The sequence below is a fragment of the Lactuca serriola genome, chromosome 8 (genome assembly GCF_051521515.1).
Source record: "Lactuca serriola cultivar US96UC23 chromosome 8, Lser_US96UC23_V15, whole genome shotgun sequence".
In the NCBI taxonomy this organism is placed as follows: Eukaryota; Viridiplantae; Streptophyta; class Magnoliopsida; order Asterales; family Asteraceae; genus Lactuca; species Lactuca serriola.
In genome coordinates, this window is record NC_136415.1 from 140,986,074 (window position 1) to 141,008,917 (window position 22,844).

Sequence of the window (22,844 nt, forward strand, 5' to 3'; positions counted from 1 at the left end):
TCCGGCGCAAACGGTACGTCTAGTATGATTAAACATACGGAAAGATGTAAAATGAACCCAAAAAATTTAGAAAAAGAACTAGAAAACCAAACCACTATAAATTTCAAAAAAATGAAAACGGAGAGAATAGTATTGGGACTTGGAAGCATGATGAGAAAAGAATAAAAAAAGCTTTGTTAAACTTATTTGTAGTTGGAGAATTACCATTCAAGTTTGTAGAGAACGAATCATTTATTGAGTATACAAATGCATTGAACGGGAAAGTAATTTTGCCATGTAGAACCACAATTTCAAATATTGTTACCGATTACTTTCTTGAAGAAAAGGCTAAGTTATTTAAGTTCTTCAATAATCCCCTAAGTAATGTGCATTTGACGACCGATTGTTGGACAAGCTCATGTCAAAGGTCGAGCTATATGGTGGTCATGGCCCACTTTATTGATGAAGATTGGGTCATGCATAAAAGAATTATCAACTTTAAATCTCTAGATAGTCATAAGGGAGAAGACATTGGGTGCACGTTGTTGACTTGTCTTCAAGAGTGGGGTATCAATAACGTAATGACCATAACCGTTGACAATGCTAGTGCAAATGACAAAGCAATCGAAATTCTAATGAAAAGGCTACCAAACTTGTACGATGGGGGGAAACAATTACACGTAAGGTGTATGGCCCACATCCTTAACCTTATTGTTAGGGATGGGTTTGATCAACATCAATCTAGTATCAAGTGCATGCAAAAGGCCGTTAAATACATTAGGAATTCTACACAACGGATTCAAAGGTTCAAAAAATGCATGAAAGAGCTAAATGTGGAATCCAAAAAGTTTTTGTGCAATGATAGCCCAACTCGATGGAACTCCACATACGAGTTATTGAAGATTGCGGTGGAGTTGGAGAAGGTTTTTGGCATGTTTGAAGTCAAAGGTAATTTCATATTCCATTCATTGTTTTTTTTTTAATTTTATATTTCAGCATTTTTACAAATTTCTAGCCAACTTTGAAGAGTCATAACATGTTCGTTATTTGTCTGATTAGCCCGATTTTTTTTCCAGCTTGTAGTTTACAATTTGTACTACAGTTTACACTATTTATACGCGTTATTTGGTTGAATATTCAGTGAGTTATAGGCCTCTAAACATTGGATATTAAATCTGAGTTTTTCTGTTTCAGCATTTTTACAAATTTTTAGCCAACTTTGAAGAGTCATAACGTCTTCATTATTAGTCCGATTAGCCCGATTTTTTTTCCAGCTTGTAGTTTACAATTTGTACTACAGTTTACACTATTTATACGCGTTATTTGTGTAACAGCCCGGAATCTCAGGTATTATTAAATTATGTTTTGGGGGGTGATTTAAGAGGGGACTCGGCGAGTTGGAGCCTAGACTCGCCGAGTAGGATAGTAGACTTGGTCGCGGGTTCGCGACTAGACTCGACGAGTCCAGATATGGACTCGGCGAGTCGACGCTGTTCAGCAGAAACCCTAACCGTTTGGTTTTGGATCGTATATAACGCCTCCTAGGCCGTCATTGTCCGTCTTTTGGTCGATTGAGAAGAACCCTAATCGTTGTGGACGTCTAGAGCAGGAGGGAAAGCTATTGGAACTTGGAGGAACTTGTTAGCCAAGAAGAAGAAGAGTTTGGCCAAAGGAATATCAAGGAGGATCGAGTCCTGAGGTTTGGGGGACACAGAGAGTGCGTTTTCAGGTAATACTCGGACCACTTCTGTTATCTTGATGTGTTTACGAATCTAGGGTTTATGAAACCCATTTAGTGATTAGATGGGTTATTATGTTATTACCCAGACGTTTATACCCCAGTAATAAGATGTTTAGAAGTCCAGAAAGTCCCATGATTGTATATCTCGGGACCATACGTAATTTAGGAAGCAGTTGCTCGTCTGCATGGCATGGACTCGCCGAGTTGTTCTTCAGACTCGGCGAGTAGCTTGAAGATTTACTGGGACTCGCCGAGTTGTTCTTCAGACTCGGCGAGTAGCTTGAAGATTCACTGGGACTCGCCGAGTTGTTCATCAGACTCGGCGAGTGGAGTCGGGGTGGCCCCGCGATTCTTCCAGGAGTAACTCGTCGGGTCGAGGAGGATACTCGACAATTAGATAGGGAATCTCAGAGAGTTGGAGGACGTCTAGACTCGCCGAGTCGCCATGGCACTCGCCGAGTCCGGTCGAGTTGACCGTTGACCGTTGACCAGAGTTGACCTAAGTCTGACTTCTTAGGGATAGTCACACTTAGAAGATATAAGTGTTAATGAGATATGTGATGTTATAGGGAGGTTGTAGCTCGTCGGATTGTGCACGAGTCATTTCGGGATTTGCTAGCTTTCAGCTTTTACGAGGTGAGTCTTCTCACTATACTGTACCCGGAAGGGTTTGACTGTGTGACCGGAAGGTCAGATACGATATGTGATATGTATGCTATATGTGGTAAGATATTTGTTATATGTGCTATGTATGTTATGTGGGCTGGAAGGCAATATGTTATGGGCCGGAAGGCGAATATGTTATGGGCCGGAAGGCGTGGTGTTGATGACCGGAAGGTCAGGGCCTGGAAAGGCGTATGTGCGTAAGTTGTATATTGGGGAACTCACTAAGCATTTATGCTTACAGTTGATATGTATGTGTTTCAGGTACTAGCGAGGGCCGTGGGAAGGCGCCGGCGTGATCGATACACACTGAAGGATGCTTTTATGATCTTGGGATTTTGAATATTTGTGTTTGACAGAATACTAAACTATTTATGCCTTGTTTTGAATGGAAATAATTATATTTTAAAAATGAAAAAATTTGTTTGAAAATTTGCGTTGTTACAATTGGTATCAGAGCCTTGGTTTGAGGGATTCGGGAACGCCTTCGGGCGTAACTGAACTCAAGCCGAGGATTTGAGGAAACTTTTTAAATAAAGGCATAAACTTTTGTAAATGGTTTTGTGGTAAGCAAGAAAGAAGCAGTGTGTACGATCAGTTAGCGCCCGAACGGTAAAGATCCCCAAAATACCTTACAATATTATATGATATGAATTGTTATGCATGCTAGAAGACTAGGTATTCATGATAGGACTAGAGTGGCCTGATTTGTGATGCCTTAGTCTAGGGAAGTTTGCCTATATGAGATGCTTTGCTAGTATGCGAGTAGATAGTGCATAACAGAAGTAGAGTACTCACTATTCGGGGTTTGGGGAGGAAGATTTGGGATGACTGCTGATGCGGTGTGGTCGGTAGTATTGGGCCCGTACTACCGAAGACACCGGGTCAGTGGGAGGCCCAAGTAAGAATCCCTGGATATCGGAGACTGAGTAGGGTTGCGTTAGCGAGTACGATTATACTCGGTGGAGTCTCTGATAGTTTTATGTTGTATTTCAGAGACATCATGGTTAGACCACGCCACGGAGCGAGTACGAGCGGTGTGAGTGACGAGGAGATTCGTCAGATGATTCACGAGGAGGTAGCGGCGGCGATCCAGGCTGAGATCCCGGAGATGTTTGGGTCTATTAAGACCACCCTGATGGAGACGTTCGATGAGCGGTACGCCGCATTGACTGAGGCTGCAACCGCTGCAGCTACCGCAGCTGTGGCCGCTGCTAGGCCACAGGGGGGTGACTCGTTGCTGTTCCGAGAGTTCAGCAACACGAAGCCACCAGAGTTCGATGGGACGCAGGATCCGATTGCTGCGATGAGGTGGATCGCGGATATAGAGGGGTGCTTCTATACTTGCTCATGCCCGGAGCACCTGAGGGTACGGTTCGCTTTGAACCAGCTCCGTCTGGGAGCGAAGGACTGGTGGAAGTTCGTGACGGCGAACTTCACTTTGGCAGAAACTACGGCAGTGACATGGGAGGGGTTCACTACCATGTTCAGGGATGAGTACGTTCCCCCGGTGGAGCGGGAACGATTGGTTCAGGAGTTCTTAACCCTCAAGCAGGGTACTGACTCGGTGGCGGCGATCACGCGGAAGTTTCATGAGAGGGCGATGTTTTTCCCCGAGCTGGTGGCCACAGAGCAGGCTCGGATGAGCCGGTACTTGGGTGTTCTGAGGAGGGAGATCCTGGAGTTTGTGTCAAACTCCACTTACCATACTTTTACTGAGCTTCAGGCGAATGCCAGGAAGCGTGAGATCGAGTTGGAGACTCAGGCCAGGGAGGAGGCCGAGTCTCAGCAGGCAGACCGGCGGCCGGCTCAGTCTCAGCCGGCAGCCAAGCGGATCAAGTCCGCCGATTCGAGGACGGGAGGTTCGAAGAGCCGCACTTGCGGAAAGTGTGGCAAGGGTCACGATGGGGCGTGTCGAGCCGGTGCTTGCTACAAGTGCGGCAAGGAGGGGCACATTGCTAGGGAGTGCCCCAAGGGGTTTATGGTTTGCTTTCATTGCAACCAGACCGGCCATCGGAAGGCCGAGTGCCCTCAGCTTCGTCAGGGATCTGCACCTACTGCCAGGACTACTGAGACTCGACCGGTGAAGGTCGAGGCCCCGAGGGCTCGTGGGAGAGCCTTTCAGCTGACTGCGGAGGAGGTCCGCGCTGCGCCCGATGTCGTGGCAGGTACTTTCCTTGTGAACTCTGTGCCTGCCTTAGTGTTATTTGACTCGGGTGCGAGTAGGTCCTTTGTGTCCTTAGCCTTTAGTCAGCATATCAGCGTTAGTCGTGAGTCGTTGAGTCGACCTTTGAGAGTTTCTATAGCTGACGAGAAAGTGATTTGTGCTACGGAGGTTCTTCGGGGATGTGTACTAGAGATTTTCGGGGTTGAATTCCCGATTGACCTGATTCCTATTGCGATGGGTGATGTCTGTGTCATCGTGGGCATGGACTGGTTGAGCCGATTCGGCGCTGTCATCGACTGTGAGCGTCAGTTGGTGACTATATGAGACCCTAGCGGGGGAGTTCTTTCGGTGTACGGCGAGGGTACCCGTTCGGGATCAACTTTTTGTTCGGCCGCTAGGGCGAGGCAGTGTCTACAGCAGGGCTGTAAGGGTTTTGTGGCGTATGTGATGGATACGCGGGAGGTTTCCGAGAGACCGAAATCAGTTGAGGAGGTTCCTGTGGTGCGCAAGTTTTCAGATGTTTTTCCCGAGGAATTGCCGGGAGTACCTCCTGTGAGGCAAGTAGAGTTTGGTATTGATCTGATTCCGGGGGCTGCGCCTATTGCGAAGGTGCCTTATCGTCTTGCACCTCCAGAGATGCAAGAGTTGTCCTCGCAGCTCCAGGAGTTGCTGGGGAAGGGATTCATTCGGCCGAGCAGCTCGCCGTGGGGAGCACCTATTCTGTTCGTCAAGAAGAAGGATGGTTCACACCGGATGTGTATTGATTACCGGGAGTTGAACAAGTTGACGGTCAAGAACCGTTACCCATTACCGAGGATCGATGATTTATTCGATCAGTTGCAGGGAGCGTCTTGGTTTTCCAAGATCGATCTGAGGTCAGGGTACCATCAGGTGAGAGTGCGAGACGAGGATGTCCAGAAGACAGCGTTTAGGACGCGATATGGGCATTATGGGTTTGTGGTGATGCCTTTCGGGCTCACCAATGCCCCGGCGGTGTTCATGGATCTCATGAATAGGGTATGCAGACCGATGTTGGATCGGTCAGTGATTGTATTTATCGACGACATTCTGGTGTATTCTAGATCTAGAGAGCAGCATGAGGAGCATTTGAGGGAGGTCCTCGAGGTATTGAGGTCGGAGAAGCTTTATGCAAAGTTCTCCAAATGTGACTTCTGGCTGCGAGAGGTCCAATTTCTAGGACATGTTGTCAATCAGAAAGGGATATTGGTCGATCCGGCCAAGGTTGAGGCGGTGATGAGTTGGGAGGTGCCGAAGTCACCTTCTGAGATCAGGAGCTTCCTTGGGTTGGCAGGGTATTATCGGAGATTCATCAAGGATTTCTCCAAGATCGCAGTGCCACTCACCAGATTGACCCGGAAGGGTGTTGTATTCTCATGGGGGCCCGAGCAGCAGACCTCCTTTGAGACACTTCGCCAGAGGTTGTGCGAAGCCCCGGTATTAGCTCTCCCGGAAGGGATGGAAGATTTTGTAGTATATTGCGACGCATCGATTTCGGGACTGGGTGCAGTGTTGATGCAGAGGGGCCATGTGATAGCATATGCGTCGAGGCAGCTAAAGCCACATGAGGCGAGATATCCCACGCATGATTTAGAGTTGGGGGCAGTAGTGTTCGCTCTCAAGATTTGGCGTCACTACCTGTATGGGGTTCGTTGTACTATATACACGGACCACAAGGGTTTGAAGTATTTGATGGATCAACCCAACCTAAATATGCGTCAGAGGAGATGGTTGGACGTGGTTAAGGATTATGACTGTGAAATCCTATACCACCCAGGCAAGGCTAATGTGGTAGCCGATGCATTGAGTCGTAGGGCGGAGAACACTCCATTGCGAGATGTATGTCTGAGACTGACGGTGATGACTCCGGTATTGGATGCTATTCCTGGGGCGTAGGCCGAGGTTGTGAGATCCGAGATACAGAATAAAGAGCGGGTCGTTGGGTTAATTTCAGAGTTCGTTAAGGATGGACGAGGACTTCTGACATTTCAAGGTCGGATTTGGGTACCATTCGTGGGCGGTACGCGTACTACTTTGATGGAGGAGGCTCATAGATCGAAATTCTCGATCCATCCCGGTGCAACGAAGATGTATTTGGACTTGAGGAAGGAATATTGGTGGCCTTGTATGAAGAGAGACGTCGCATGGTTCGTTGAGAGATGTTTGACCTGCCGTAGGGTTAAGGCCGAGCACCAGAGACCGCATGGTAAGTTGCAGCCCTGGGAGATCCCCGAGTGGAAGTGGGAACAGATTACTATGGATTTCATCACCAAATTGCCGAGAACTGCCAGGGGAGTCAATGCAATTTGGGTGATTGTGGATAGATTGACGAAGAGTGCACACTTCCTTGCCATTAGCGAGAGTTCATCAGCAGAGAAGTTGGCAGAGTTATACGTGAGAGAGGTAATATCTCGGCATGGAGTGCCGATCTCGATTGTTTCAGACCGTGATGTACGTTTCACTTCCAGATTCTGGAAGAAATTCCATGAGGAGCTGGGTACTAAACTACATTTTAGTACTGCATACCATCCCCAGACAGACGGTCAGAGCGAGCGGACGATTCAGACACTGGAGGACATGCTTCGAGCGTGTGTGTTAGACTTCGGGGGTAGCTGGGATGCATACTTACCCCTAGCAGAGTTTTCCTACAACAACAGCCATCATTCGAGCATTGGTATGCCACCTTTTGAGCTGTTGTATGGTAGGAGGTGTCGGACCCCCATTTGCTGGGGAGAGGTGGGACAGAGAGTGATGAGCAGCACGGAGATCGTGCTCCAGACAACAGAGCAGATTCAGCAAGTTAGACAAAGGTTATTGACCGCCCAGAGCCGGCAGAAGAGTTATGCAGACAGGCGCCGATCCGAGCTTGAATTTCAGGTCGGCGACTTCGTTCTCCTGAAGGTCTCTCCTTGGAAAGGAGTGATTCGATTCAGGAAGAGGGGCAAGTTGGGTCCCCGGTATATTGGGCCATTTCGTGTGAGTGCAAGGATAGGCCGGGTAGCCTATCGGTTGGAGTTGCCAGCGGAGTTGGGACAGATCCACGACACCTTTCATGTGTCGCAATTGAGGAAGTGCATAGCCGATGAGTCGGCGGTGGTTCCATTAGAGGATATTCAGGTGGATGCGAGCCTGAATTATGCGGAGAGACCAGTGGCTATCAGGGATCGGAAGATCAAGGTTCTGAGGAACAAGGAGGTACCTCTGGTGTTGGTTCAATGGCAACACCGTAAGGGATCGGAAATGACTTGGGAGCCGGAACGTGAGATGCGGGAGCAACATCCGGAACTATTTTCAGAATGAGACTTCGAGGGCGAAGTCTAATCCTAGCGGGGGAGAGTTGTAACAGCCCGGAATCTCAGGTATTATTAAATTATGTTTTTGGGGTGATTTAAGAGGGGACTCGGCGAGTTGGAGCCTAGACTCGCCGAGTAGGATCGCAGACTTGGTCGCGGGTTCGCGACTGGACTCGACGAGTCCAGATATGGACTCGGCGAGTCGACGCTGTTCAGCAGAAACCCTAACCGTTTGGTTTTGGATCGTATATAACGCCTCCTAGGCCGTCATTGTCCGTCTTTTGGTCGATTGAGAAGAACCCTAATCGTTGTGGACGTCTAGAGCAGGAGGGAAAGCTATTGGAACTTGGAGGAACTTGTTAGGCAAGAAGAAGAAGAGTTTGGCCAAAGGAATATCAAGGAGGATCGAGTCCTGAGGTTTGGGGGACACAGAGAGTGCGTTTTCAGGTAATACACGGACCACTTCTGTTATCTTGATGTGTTTACGAATCTAGGGTTTATGAAACCCATTTAGTGATTAGATGGGTTATTATGTTATTACCCAGACGTTTATACCCCAGTAATAAGATGTTTAGAAGTCCAGAAAGTCCCATGATTATATATCTCGGGACCATACGTAATTTAGGAAGCAGTTGCTCGTCTGCATGGCATGGACTCGCCGAGTTGTTCTTCAGACTCGGCGAGTATCTTGAAGATTTACTGGGACTCGCCGAGTTGTTCTTCAGACTCGGCGAGTAGCTTGAAGATTCACTGGGACTCGCCGAGTTGTTCATCAGACTCGGCGAGTGGAGTCGGGGTGGCCCCGCGATTCTTCCAGGAGTAACTCGTCGGGTCGAGGAGGATACTCGACGAGTAGATAGGGAATCTCAGAGAGTTGGAGGACGTCTAGACTCGCCGAGTCGCCATGGCACTCGCCGAGTCCGGTCGAGTTGACCGTTGACCGTTGACCAGAGTTGACCTAAGTCTGACTTCTTAGGGATAGTCACACTTAGAAGATATAAGTGTTAATGAGATATGTGATGTTATAGGGAGGTTGTAGCTCGTCGGATTGTGCACGAGTCATTTCGGGATTTGCTAGCTTTCAGCTTTTACGAGGTGAGTCTTCTCACTATACTGTACCCGGAAGGGTTTGACTGTGTGACCGGAAGGTCAGATACGATATGTGATATGTATGCTATATGTGGTAAGATATTTGTTATATGTGCTATGTATGTTATGTGGGCTGGAAGGCAATATGTTATGGGCCGGAAGGCGAATATGTTATGGGCCGGAAGGCGTGGTGTTGATGACCGGAAGGTCAGGGCCTGGAAAGGCGTATGTGCGTAAGTTGTATATTGGGGAACTCACTAAGCATTTATGCTTACAGTTGATATGTATGTGTTTCAGGTACTAGCGAGGGCCGTGGGAAGGCGCCGGCGTGATCGATACACACTGAAGGATGCTTTTATGATCTTGGGATTTTGAATATTTGTGTTTGACAGAATACTAAACTATTTATGCCTTGTTTTGAATGGAAATAATTATATTTTAAAAATGAAAAAATTTGTTTGAAAATTTGCGTTGTTACAATTTGGTTGTATATTCAGTGAGTTATATGCCTCTAAACATTAGATATTAAATCTGAGTTTTTCTGTTTCAGCATTTTTACAAATTTTTAGTCAGCTTTGAAGAGTCATAACGTGTTCGTTATTTGTCCGATTAGCCCGATTTTTTTTCCAGCTTGTAGTTTACAATTTGTACTACAGTTTACACTATTTATACGCGTTATTTGGTTGTATATTCAGTGAGTTATAGGCCTCTAAACATTGGATATTAAATCTAAGTTTTTCTGTTTCAGCATTTTTACAAATTTTTAACCAACTTTGAAGAGTCATAACGTGTTCGTTATTTGTCCGATTAGCCCGATTTTTTTTCCAGCTTGTAGCTTACAATTTGAACTACAGTTTACACTATTTATACGAGTTATTTGGTTGTATATTCAGTGAGTTATAGGCTCCTAAACAAAGGGTATTAAAGCTGTTTTTTTTTTACAAAAATGAATACTAACATTTACTTTATTATAATAGATCCTACATTTGTTCGAGACGTTTTGACCCCCTCAAAAGAAGATTTCAACATTTGTAGAGCTATGGTTGGATTTCTTGAGAAATTCAAGGTGAAAACCGACAGAGTATCGACGTCAACAAAACCAATGACACATCGGTTTTTTGGAGAAATATGTGATGTGTACAAACACATTAAGGAATGGGCGGCTAGTCCCCAATTTTGTTTGATCGGGAAGGACATGATTGATAAATACGATAAGTATTGGGGCGATCTTGAAAAATTAAATGACTTTTTGTATTTTGCGGTCATATTAGATCCACGGTTCAAGTTTGATTTTCTTCAACAAGCTTTTGAGAAGTTGATTAAGTTGAAGAATCCACAAAAAGCTCATATGCTCAACTCGGAAGTCATTTTGAAGGCTAAGGTCTTAATACAGGGTCTTCAACAAATATTTGAGAATTTTTTTTATTTCTACAAATCAAAGTTTGACAATACCGACTCTTCTCAAAATCAAACACATGGTCATGAAGATGTAGTTGTGATTGATGATGAGAATGACTTCGTGGGTGATTTAATAGTTCAAACTGATTACCCATCGGCATCAATGGAAACGGAGTTGACACGATACCTAAACGAGCAGTTAGTTAAATACAATAAAGATTTTGATATTCTACTTTGGTGGAAACAAAATGCATCTCGTTACCCTATTGTATCTCGTATGGCGAAAGGTATAACTTTATTTTTTGTATACTTTTTTATATAATTATATTTTAACATTTTCTATGTTTATGCTGATAGATATTTTGGGACTGCAAATCTCTACCGTGGCGTCAGAGGCGACGTTTAGTACAAGCGGGCGGATATTGGATCCACATAGAACAAATTTGTCTGCAAATATAGTAGAGGCTTTGGTTTGCACTCAAGATTGGGTAAGGAAATCAAGAAAGCAAATTGTGGACAACATTGATGAAATTTTGAAAGACGATGAGGTCGCGAAAGCTTTAGAAGATGCGATAAAGAACGGAGATGGAAAGGGAAAACAACCAATTAATATTCTTGAATAGTTAATTCGTGTTTGAAAAATGTTATTTTGGATATAGGATAAAAACTTAAGATTCATATTTTTATTTGGGTGTTGAATGTTTAATGTTTAACTTATATACTTATGGATAGATTTTTGGGTGTTTAATTTTTAGTGTTTAATTTGTTTCTTTAAAAGGTTTGTTATGAAATCATAAGCTACAAAAGTCATAAAAAATACAATATTTATTCGGGTTATTCGACTCCTTAATCATTTTGTACATGTTATTCGGGTTATTCGGGTTATATATTTATGAAATCATAAGATTCAAAAGTAATACAAAATATTTGGGTTATTTGGGTTATTCGGTTTATTAGGGTTATTCGGGTTATTCGACTACAAAATATTCGGGTTATTCGGGTTATATATTTATGAAATCATAAGATTCAAAAGTAATACAAAATATTTGGGTTATTCGGGCTATTAGGGTTATTTGACTACAAAATATTCGGGTTATTCGGGTTATATATTTATGAAATCATAAGATTCAAAAGTAATACAAAATATTTGGGTTATTCGACTACAAAATATTCGGGTTAGCACAGGTTATTTGGGTTATTCGGGCCGGAACCGAACCGAAAATAATCAAAAAGGAAAACGAGGGCTGCAAGATTTGAACCTGGGTCCCTTGGTCCAACAACCAAGCGCCTTACCATCTCTTCTAGCCTGAATCTTGTTATTTAACTCCCGTTTTTAATTCTTAAAGACTCCTTCTCAGTTACTATTTTCGAAAATTGGCATTTTTAACCCAAAAATCCATTTCGTTTTATTTTAAAATTCCATTTTCAACCCAAAAATTTTATTTTTTAATTTTTGACTTTTTACTTAAATTTTGACTTTGACTTTTCTAGTTTGACCTTTGACTTTAAACTTTGACTTTCTCGTTTGACTTTTAATTTTTCAAATTTAGCTTTTCGGTTTGACTTTTAAGTTTGACTTTTTATGTTTGACTTTTGAGTTTGAATTTTTAAATTTGACTTTTAAGGTTGACTTTCCCGGTTTTTAAGTCAAAGGGCAATTAAAAAAATTATAAAAAAATAAAAATAAATAAATAAATAAATAAAAGGAGTTCCACATCAATTCCGGTAAATGAAGTTTTATGTACTCCATCTTGTAAAGCTACGATTAAATTTCTTCGCGAACAAATTGATTTGCTAAAAAGGGAAAATGAGGACCTCAAATACGAAGGCTATACTCTTAGGAAAGGATAGAAACCGTTAAAAGCTCAATTAGAAACCAAAATCAAGGATTTCCGAAAACTCCAAGAAGATTACAGCAACAAGTGTGAAAATTATGATCACATTAAGAAAAAACTTGCTGCTGTAACTGAAGAACTTGATACTTTGAAAATAAAGTATGGAAAAACAGATGTTAGTTTCAAAAATTATACTGCATCAAGTAAGACAGTCGAGTCCTTAGTAGAAAATCAATTAAGTTTTAAAGATAATCAAACCAAGGGTCTAGAGTATCACAGTGTGCCACCTCCTTTTAATCATAATTATAACCCACCCTTTAAGACCAATGAGGAAGAAATGCATGCTCAGTATGGCCAAACCCCTGCTCCAGATTCAGTTAAGACTGAACAATCAGGGCCAACTGAGGGTGCTGAGCTAAACGATACTAATGCTTCTGTTGGATTAGTGTCTAAGTCCATAACTATTTTGGTATGTACTTGATCCGATTATGAGCATGGTCCTTTTGGGTTGCCTTCACCATAGCAATATGTAGGATGATTTAAGGAGAGAAAGGTTTAAATATGATTTATTAATATATTATGAGAATAATATATTAAAGGAGAAATCATATTGTTTAATTAATATTAGTCAAGAATTAATTAATAATTAATTTTGTGGCTAAAAGAGATTAATTAAACTTAGGGGACTGGACTACAATTATTGGATAATTGAGTTATTGGGCTAAGGAATGCTAAAGGATTAAGGGGTGAACGAAATTATGATGGAAGCCCATCATATTTTCGTCCATAGCCTTATCCAGAAGGTTCCATGGGTTGCTTAGAGTTTAAGCTGTCAATTAGGGTTTTGACTGAAACCCTAGCAGCCCACACAAGTATATAAAGGACCCCTTAGGCTCCAAAAACGTGGACAACTGATTCTCTAGGGTTTCTAGTTGTTTTTGGGCAGCCTCCTTTCTTCTCCTCTTCATCCAAGTTGCATATGGTGTTTGTGACTCCATTAGAGGTGCAGCACTTGAGGCACTAAGCTTTTGAAGCCAATTCAAGCAAGGAATTGATTGTTATTGCTATATAACAATCAAAGGTAATTCTCCAAACCCTAATTCAGTTTATAATATGTTAGATCTAAGTTTGTTAGTCTTGGATTCAAAGCATGTACAATAGAGAAACCTAGATCCAAGCATTAGGGTTTGTATGAGCACATAGGATTGTTCTTATGCCAAAAACCCATCAGTGGTATCAGAGCCTTGATTGGTTTCAGTTGTATGTGATGCTTAACTGCTTTATTTGATGGAAAACGATTTTTGGCCTCTGCCTGACCTGACTCGGCGAGTCAGTGGATGAACTCGGCGAGTCTGTCCCTGACTCGGCGAGTCCAGTCCCTGACTCGGCGAGTCCAGGGGTCAGACAGAGGGAATATCGGGTTTTATTGCTGTTTTGCTGAAGGATTAATACCTAAAACGTATTTTGATGATAAAATCCGAATTTTATTATATTTGGGTGATTATCCTTCATAAAATCAAAGATAATTTCAAATCTTTTAAATAATAGGTTCTTTATATGATAAATATGGATCATTTAAATTTTTTTTTTTTGGTAATTATCTAATGACTAAAATAAGATTAGGTCAAATATAGATAATTATGAAATTAATTGTTTAATTTATGTTATTTGTTATTTGATCCCTTATGTTTTGAAAACTCTCAAAACTTGCCCTCAATTTTTGGGATTTAAAAATTGATTAAAAGTTTAATTTTGAAATGTTAAATTCTAAAACCCTAGTAATTTGAAAAGTTCAAATCACACCCTTATGGTTTTGTTAATTAATTAAAGTGTATAATTAAAAGTGATTTAATAAATCCATAAAGTTTTGGTTTACATTTAATTAAATTAAAAATATAATTCACTAAATTAAACCACCTAGTATTTTAAAAGTGTAAAATACACCCTATACTATATATAACATTAAAAGTCTAATATTATATATGTATGAGTAATCAGTCAGTCTTACCGTTAGTAGGCCTCATTCACGAAGTTGGTCTATAAGGGGTGTTTAAGGAAATTGCCTATAAAATGGCGATTGAATGGGTATCCACTCTTACCCACCGCACTCTTGACTAGTGGAGGGTCGTTAGCCGAACGGGTAGGATAGGACAGAAACCTTCTATTATAAGTATAATGAAGTACAAAGTAACTAAATGCTTTTTCAAATTCCCAAATCATAGTTACTTTAGGGAAAATGTGAAATTGTATGCTAATCCATAGAATTACACTTCGTACCCCTGTCAAACGTTAGTGGAGCGTGTGTGGTTAACCGGCACACTAATTTGGGGATGAAATTGGTGGCGAAGGGTGGCTCGATGCTTATCATAGATCAATGGAGCGTGTGTGGCTAACCGTCACATTGATTAGGTGATTGTAGCATTGGGTGCACCACGTGATTCGTATGGTTATTCACACCTTATTTGTGATCCTCGGCATCCCAGTCACAAATAGTAGGGCATAATCGAGATTAAACATGCCATTGAAAAGTTCAATGAATCTCAAAAGATCTAGGAGTTTCAATTCATTTAAAACTTAAACTTCTTTTTCGTTTTTCATGGTGGAAATTGGTAAATTGTCATTTACCTACCTTCAAATATTCTGCAACTAGATTACGACATCCTTCTTCTAGGTTGTAGAGTATTGTGTTGGATCCTAGCTTGATGTTTCATTTGGGTGTTGCATCAAGAATTCTAATCAACTTGACTTGAATTTTCTCCCGGTTTGTAGATGTCTGAATCTTACAATGGTCTTCCCAAATCCTTTGGAACAAGCCTTCCAAATGAAGATGACGTTCCGAGACACGATCAAGGAAATGAGAGTCGTGCTTCACTTCCTCCACCTCCTCCAATTATTCTCCCTGACCCACAAGTTTTAAGGCTTGAAAAAGTTCAAGCTCACTCAAGCCCTTTTGGCGAGTAAACACGAAGATGGGAAACCTGTGTGTGCACACGTCTTAGAGATGAAGTCACACATTGATAGGTTAAGCATGTTGGGTGTCGATATTTCAAGCGAGTTGGCTGTTGACTGGGTTCTTCAGTCACTTCCTGAATCATATAGTGAGTTCGTTAGAGTACCATATGATGGAACACGACGTGACCCTAATTGATCTCACCTATTTGCTTATAGCTGCTGAATCAGCAATGATTTGGCGTGCTAGTCAAGCAAATTTGTCTGGTGAATCAAACTCCCAAACTTCAATGGACACTGGCAACATTGGAAGTCCAGAAAGAACTAAGCCTATGATTGCCCGATGTGCTGTGCCAAAGGAGTCCATTTGCTTTTATTGCCAAGAGAAGGGGCATTAGAGACGAAGCTGCCCTAACTACCTGAAAGATCTAAGAGATGGGAGAGTCAAGATGTATGGCTCTACTCTAGGTAAAATCCATTACCTAACTCTTTTGAGTTCCTATTCTAGATTCTTAATACATGATGTGATAAGATTACATTTTGATGTTTTGTAGGATTGAAGAAAAGAGAGGAAGCTTGAGAAAAGAAGTGAGCTGAATCTAATCATGAAGAAATGGATTTCGATCGCATTACTTGAAGAATGGATTCTTAAGCTACTACTTGGAGTTAGAATAGATTGTTAAGAAATATGTAATAGCATAGTTTTTCAATTGAATTGCATTGTAAGGACAAAATTTTTCCGCAATAAAATGAATTTTGATTTTATCTTATTTTTTTTATCCTTGCAATGGCATGTATGAAAAATTGATGTTTGAATGTTTCTATTATTAGCAACAATGGATTTGATTCTTAATTATGTTATTTGTAGACATATCAAAAGTTTACCAAATAGGGAGAGTTTCTCATCACCCAAGTTTCAATTGGACAGAAACTTGGAATCATGCAACGTGTATTGTATGATGAATGAAAAACTTTCACATTTGGGAAATTTAGACTAATTCTTTGACAAAGTGTCAATTGAAGGAATAGGAGATCGAGTACACTAGGTCGTACGTTGATCTAGTCTACCACAAGAGTGACAAAGATATTCGTCATGATTTACTAAAGTTTAGTAAATATGATTATACTTATCAGATTAAGTGTAATTCTGAGTTGGTTGAAAGAGTTTCAATGAATAGTAGAACGAATAAAGAAGAATCAAGTAGGCAGAAAGATAAAAGTTTCTCTATTCTAAGAAGGGAGTGTACCTTTTATTTGTGTTTTATGATAAGTCTTAAAGATTAAGAACCATGTCTAAATAGATCCTCTAAGTGAATCTTAGTACAATTGCATGTCTAAGAAGAGGAATCAAGTATTGTAGAAATGGTTAAATCAATAAGTCAATCATACTTCGTTCCAGTATCAAGTCTTAGAGTCAAGATTGTGACATTGAGTGAAAAAGTCTTAAGTAGGTTTATAACACTCATCAAATGTGGAACTTGGAAAAGTTTTCTTATTCTTGCACATTAGAAATTGGTAAGTTGTGATGTCTTGGATAAGACAAAGACCAGCTAGGACCAATTTGTGAAGTGTTTTGTCTTGATAAGAACTACACTAACTCTTGAATATTTGCTTTGTCAAGAAATGTTTCTTGAAAAGAGAATCTTATATATCAAGGAGTCAGTGGGAGTCTTAATGGTCTTGAAAGGTTTCAAGAACAAATCAAGAATAAACCTTATATATCATCACTAGCACACGACTTGAGGTTTACAACCTATCGTACTGACATTATTTTGTTTCTATGCCATTCCAATTAAGTTAATTGTGTATGTGAGTTCTATGAGATCTCATTTGAATGCATACTAGAGCCTTAGTCGATGGAAAGTACATTGATATGTAAGGACAAATTTCTAAACTACTTGGAAGACATGGTGGGCACTCGTGTTACCATAAGGCAAGAAATCAAGATCAAGAAAGTTCAGTCCATATGAGTTTGGATTTGTCGCAAACCTTGGTTTTGGCAAATTCACATGGATAGGAACTCATACACCATAAAATCTAAGTGTCATAAGATTCCCTCCTTCATGAAAATGACTGTGAGGAAATGCTTTCACTAAAAGAGATTTTAAGAAGATAGCGGTTGTGAAAATTGTATTCTCAAAATTCGATTATGGTTACGGCATCCCTTTCCATAGTTCGAATTATGAGATTTGGCAATTAGTTTCAACATTTGGAACTTAGTAACATAAGTTCTGAATTGTTTAAACACACATATGAGCTATCTAAGACAAAGGTGTATAAGGTTAAGAAGCCTAGATAAAGGCTTATCGAAGCATCTGGTATTAGAAATATGAATTTTAGAAATTCAATAGGCATTGTTTTCTGAAAGTTCATTTGTTTTCTGAATACATGTCAAAGCTAGTGGGAGCATAAGTGTTATGCTTATATGATAATAATCATCATGATAGTGGGAGCATAAGTGTTATGCTTGTATGATTATTATGGCGAGTATTGCAAGCTAGCAATATTAATTATAGAAAAACAAAGATTCAATTTGCAAAGTTGCATGGGTTGAAAAGTTGTTTTAATATAATTAAGGGAGAGAATATTATACTTCATTTCAAAATCTAAAGCTTAGATTGAGAAATTTTAACATTTTCAGTCAAAGGATACATTGTGTGTTCTTAAAATTCGATTATGATTACGACTTCCCTCTTCATAATTCGAATTGTGAGAACATGACACATAAAATATTATGGCAAAATATTGGTAAAATATCATATCTTTATGTAAGACATTATGCATCGTGTCCCATACGCTTCGGGTATAGGATCGAATTCAATTGCTACAATATTTACCATTCTAAAATTTTTCAAATGTCTAGCACATTAAGAAGGAAAAAGGACTAGAATGGATTTTGACTAAAATTATTAAACAACTATCAAAGGACGATCCAAAGTTCGCTGAGGATTGGTCGCTTGTGAGTAGTTTGAAGTATGGTATTGGATGGACCATATCGACATTATTATGAATAGATAAGATTCTATTAAGAATGAGTTGTCATCTGGAAAATGTGGAAATGTTTCCATATTGGGAGCTAGATATTGAGATTTTGTGTCTAGATTAGAAAACTTTATGCAAGAAGGATGTTCAAAGGAATGTACTTTAAATGTGAGACTTCACGTCTATGGAATTGTCTTGTAACAATTTCTAAGAAAGTACTTTGTAATTTCATTAGCCAAGTGTTGGTGACTTTTGTGCTATAACTTTACGAAAGGACCGTTGTCTAAAATGTTAGAATCTAGCATATTCTAGTAGTGGAAGACCTTGTGTTCTTACACTAATAATGGGGATTGAGGAATTGTGAAATGAGAATCATTGGAAAAGTTTTCAATTGTTCTATTTCACAAAGCATGGACCATAGGAAACAAAATGTGCATGCTTAGAGCATGGGACAATTGTTGTTGTAATTCAAGTAATGAGTTGATTATCCGAAACATTAAATGATAAATAATGAGTGATCAATATGGTGGATAAATAGAAGTGTTTTATTTACTCTCACAAGTTTGGGGCCATATAGGATTAAGTATTATTGTCATGTTTCAGTTTGCATGTTTTGACTTCCAGAATAACTAGGTTATTCAAACATCCACAGTTGGTCATACGTTGGGAGTAGGTATGAATAAAGACTGTCATGAATCTGTCTGTAGATTGTCTGAAGTGTTTAGACATGGCACAAGTTTGCTGCAGAGTTCATGAGTGCTTTGATAAGATTAGAGTATTGGATTAAACCCACGCTCACTTGGATCACTTCATGGATTCATCACGAGTGATTAGTGAGACGATAATATTGTATATTCTTGAAACCGAGACGTGTGAGTTGTTATTTGTGGGTCGGTTACACATTGATAATAAGTAAACACACCAGTAACTTGGTGTTATAAAACTTATTGTTGTGTGTGATTCGATCAATAAGTGCCAGCGAGCATTTGAGTCGAATTTTATCCATTCCTTTTACCCAAAGTGGGATAAAAGCGATATCTGTGGGCCTCTCGATGATTTAGTGATGACACCTAAGTGCTTGGCCAAGCCGGGACTAAGTTGATGTGTTTAATTGTAGTCTGTTATAAGTCGTCATAAATCAGAAGTCGGGAAACAGTATAGAGAGAATGATTAAAGTTCATGTCTTATGTCTATACGATATCTTGAGAATGGAGGAATATATAATCCCTTATCTAGAGGACACGCTATCTGATAAGATCAGAGTTGACAGCGGCTTTTGAAAGCTACGATTGCTGATCAGGTTCTGAAGTCATACAGAAAATAGTTATTAGAGTTATCCAAGTGGGAGACTGTTGGATTAGTGTCTAAGTCCATAACTATTTTGGTATGTACTTGATCCGATTATGAGCATGGTCCTTTTGGGTTGCCTTCACCATAGCAATATGTAGGATGATTTAAGGAGAGAAAGGTTTAAATATGATTTATTAATATATTGTGAGAATAATATATTAAAGGAGAAATCATATTGTTTAATTAATATTAGTCAAGAATTAATTAATAATTAATTTTGTGGCTAAAAGAGATTAATTAAACTTAGGGGACTGGACTGCAATTATTGGATAATTGATTTATTGGGCTAAGGAATGCTAAAGGATCAAGGGGTGAACGAAATTATGATGGAAGCCCATCATATTTTTGTCCATAGCCTTATTCAGAAGGTTCCATGGGCTGCTTAGAGTTTAAGCTGTCCATTAGGGTTTTGACTGAAACCCTAGCAGCCCACACAAGTATATAAAGGACCCCTTAGGCTCCAAAAACGTGGACAACTGATTCTCTAGGGTTTCTAGTTGTTTTTGGGCAGCCTCCTTTCTTCTCCTCTTCATCCAAGTTGCATATGGTGTTTGTGACTCCATTAGAGGTGCAGCACTTGAGGCACTAAGCTTTTGAAGCCAATTCAAGCAAGGAATTGATTGTTATTGCTATATAACAATCAAAGGTAATTCTCCAAACCCTAATTCAGTTTATAATATGTTAGATCTAAGTTTGTTAGTCTTGGATTCAAAGCATGTACAATAGAGAAACCTAGATCCAAGCATTAGGGTTTGTATGAGCACATAGGATTGTTCTTATGCCAAAAACCCATCAGCTTCTACTTCATGTGCAGGTAAAGTAGCAGAGGATGAGAACAAGGAGAACAACATTACACAAACCAACATCTCCTTGAACTCTGAATCTGTTGCTTCGAACTCAACTGCTTCTGATCAACCTGTTGTTGGTAAATTCAGGCCACCATTTCAAGCTAAACAGAGTGCCTATTGCAATTGTGCGTGTGGGAAAAGCAAGAGACAAGGAAAAGACACGCCACTAGGGGCAGGAAGAAACAACTTCACAGTGAAGAAAAAGACATGTTTTCACTGTGGAACACCTAGACACATTGCCCGAAACTGTCCAAATCGTGCATACGTTCCCTACTATGCCCAAGGGTGGCAGAACGCGCCAAGAGGGAGATTTTTTAAAAGAAACCCCTCAAGGTCACGTTCAGACAATGGTGACTGGAACGCGCAGAAGGCAAAGAATCAAACCCACAAGGCCAAGAATCAAAATCCCAAGGGCAAGAAGGGAATGTAGACCAAGAAGCCAAATCCAAGAGATGCTCCCGTGAATTCAAAATCAAAATCATCTCAACGGCCGACATCAAGTTGAAAAGAAAGTACTGAGCCACCCATCAGATCGAAAAAGAAATGGGTTAAACCCAACTACAAATGGGTTCCAAAGGCTCACTCTCCCAAATCTTCTAATGCTTCTAATATTTTTACATCTTCTGTTTGTGATAAACAGGATATGTCATGGGAGAGAGTACCGTGCAAGGATGATAAAGATCGACCCAGTTTCAAAATGGACTGGGTTCCAAAGACCTACTGATCCCGCTCTGTGCTGGAGCAGCTATGGAGGCCTTTATCATCAGACTTCAGTTTGTTGACAGTGGTTGTTCCAGGCACTTGATAGGGGACATCTCTCAACTGTATAACATTCAAACATTTGTTTGAGAGTATGTGTCCTTGCAAGAAGGGAAGAAAGGAAGTGATCACTCACAGGGTTTGTGCTTAACGACATGAAGAATTTTCGGATCTGTTCTGAGTTTATGTGTGTTGTTCTCAGACCTTTTGGATGCAAATTCAATCGGTGACTTACGGTTTAAGTTTTCTTCTCTATACTCCTGAGTTTTTCTGAAGCTGATTCGCTTTAAAGACAAATTTTTGTTTTAGGATAGTTTAAATTTGCGCATTTACTTTCGTTTCTCTCCTATGCACAAATTTAGGGGGAGAAATAAAAACAAAACAAAAATTAGAAAATTTTAAAAAATAAAAAATAAAGAAATAGTAACATGTTGGGTATGGAATGTGCTTGAGGGAGATGTTTTGGGAAGTGATATGATAATGTGATAACAGGCAACCTGAGTCTGCGTAACGTACCCAAAGTTGAAGGGTCTATGCTCTGGTTCGATGCATTGGTAGGCACGAAGGATTTTAATGGACTTGACTAGGTGCAGATGAACTTAAGGAATCTAGAGACTTGATAAATCTTGACCTAGTTAGTTCCGTTTAGCCTAACAATACGACGCTTGGATAGATTGAGCAGGGAGATATATATGGGAATCTACTCGTCACATTAAATGAACCCATATCTGGAACTGTGGTTTAACTTTTCCTCGATGTGCGGATTCTGTCCTTAATTCCGGTATTGATGGGGCGACTGGTAAATTCCGATGAATTAGGTCTGTAGAAAATTATTTTCTTTCTTTCTATCTGTTAGTCATATGCAACTCTATTTCTCTGCATTTTCTATCTATGCAATTCTTTCTATCTGTTAGCCATATACTGTCTCCTTTGCGTGACTCACAATCCGACCTGGTACATAGTATATGCACCATTCTACTTCTCAATCCCTCTAAAACCTCAGTTAGTCATATGTTTCACCCTCTGCGTGATTGGAAGAGATCCGACCTGGGTGTATAACATATGCATTCTAAATCTATCTTCTCTCTTAATGATTGTCTGCTCACCCGATGTAAGGAGTATTCTGAAAGTCCTTGATTATTAGAGCATATCAGGAAGCGGGAAACATGTTCCAGTACAATTAAAATTGAACACTCAAAGATTGTCTATAGATCTCGCTGCTCAATTTAGGTGGACAACAATATCCCTGGTCGTCGTCAGCTGAATGATCCTTAAGATATAGTATCTAGAAACTTAGGATCAGATATAATATCTAGGAACTTAGGATCACATTGTCTTGTCACTTATAGTATGTCCTAATTTTGTCACAATTTTTCGTGTTTAAGTGGACAACAATACCGGCGATCGACCAGACAAAGACGTGAACATAGAAGGTACCGACAAGCGGATAAAGGCTGTCTAAAAACTTTGATTCCAAATCATCCTTAAAGTTAGATATCATTTTATTTTTGTTAAATTTGTTCATAGTTTTCCTCTATGCATAAATTTTAGGGGGAGAATTAAAAATAATTCAAAAATCAAACAAAAATCAGAAAATTAAAATCCAAAAATAGTGTTATTTCTTGTTCAGAAAAATCAGAAAATCCAAAAATATTTTTGTTTCTATTTTTATTTTGTGTGTTATTTTTTCTTTTAGTTTTGTTTTGTCTTGAAAAGTGATTTCAGGCGTAGATGAGACTCGTGGAGACTGTATTGAAGATCTTCTGAGCCAAG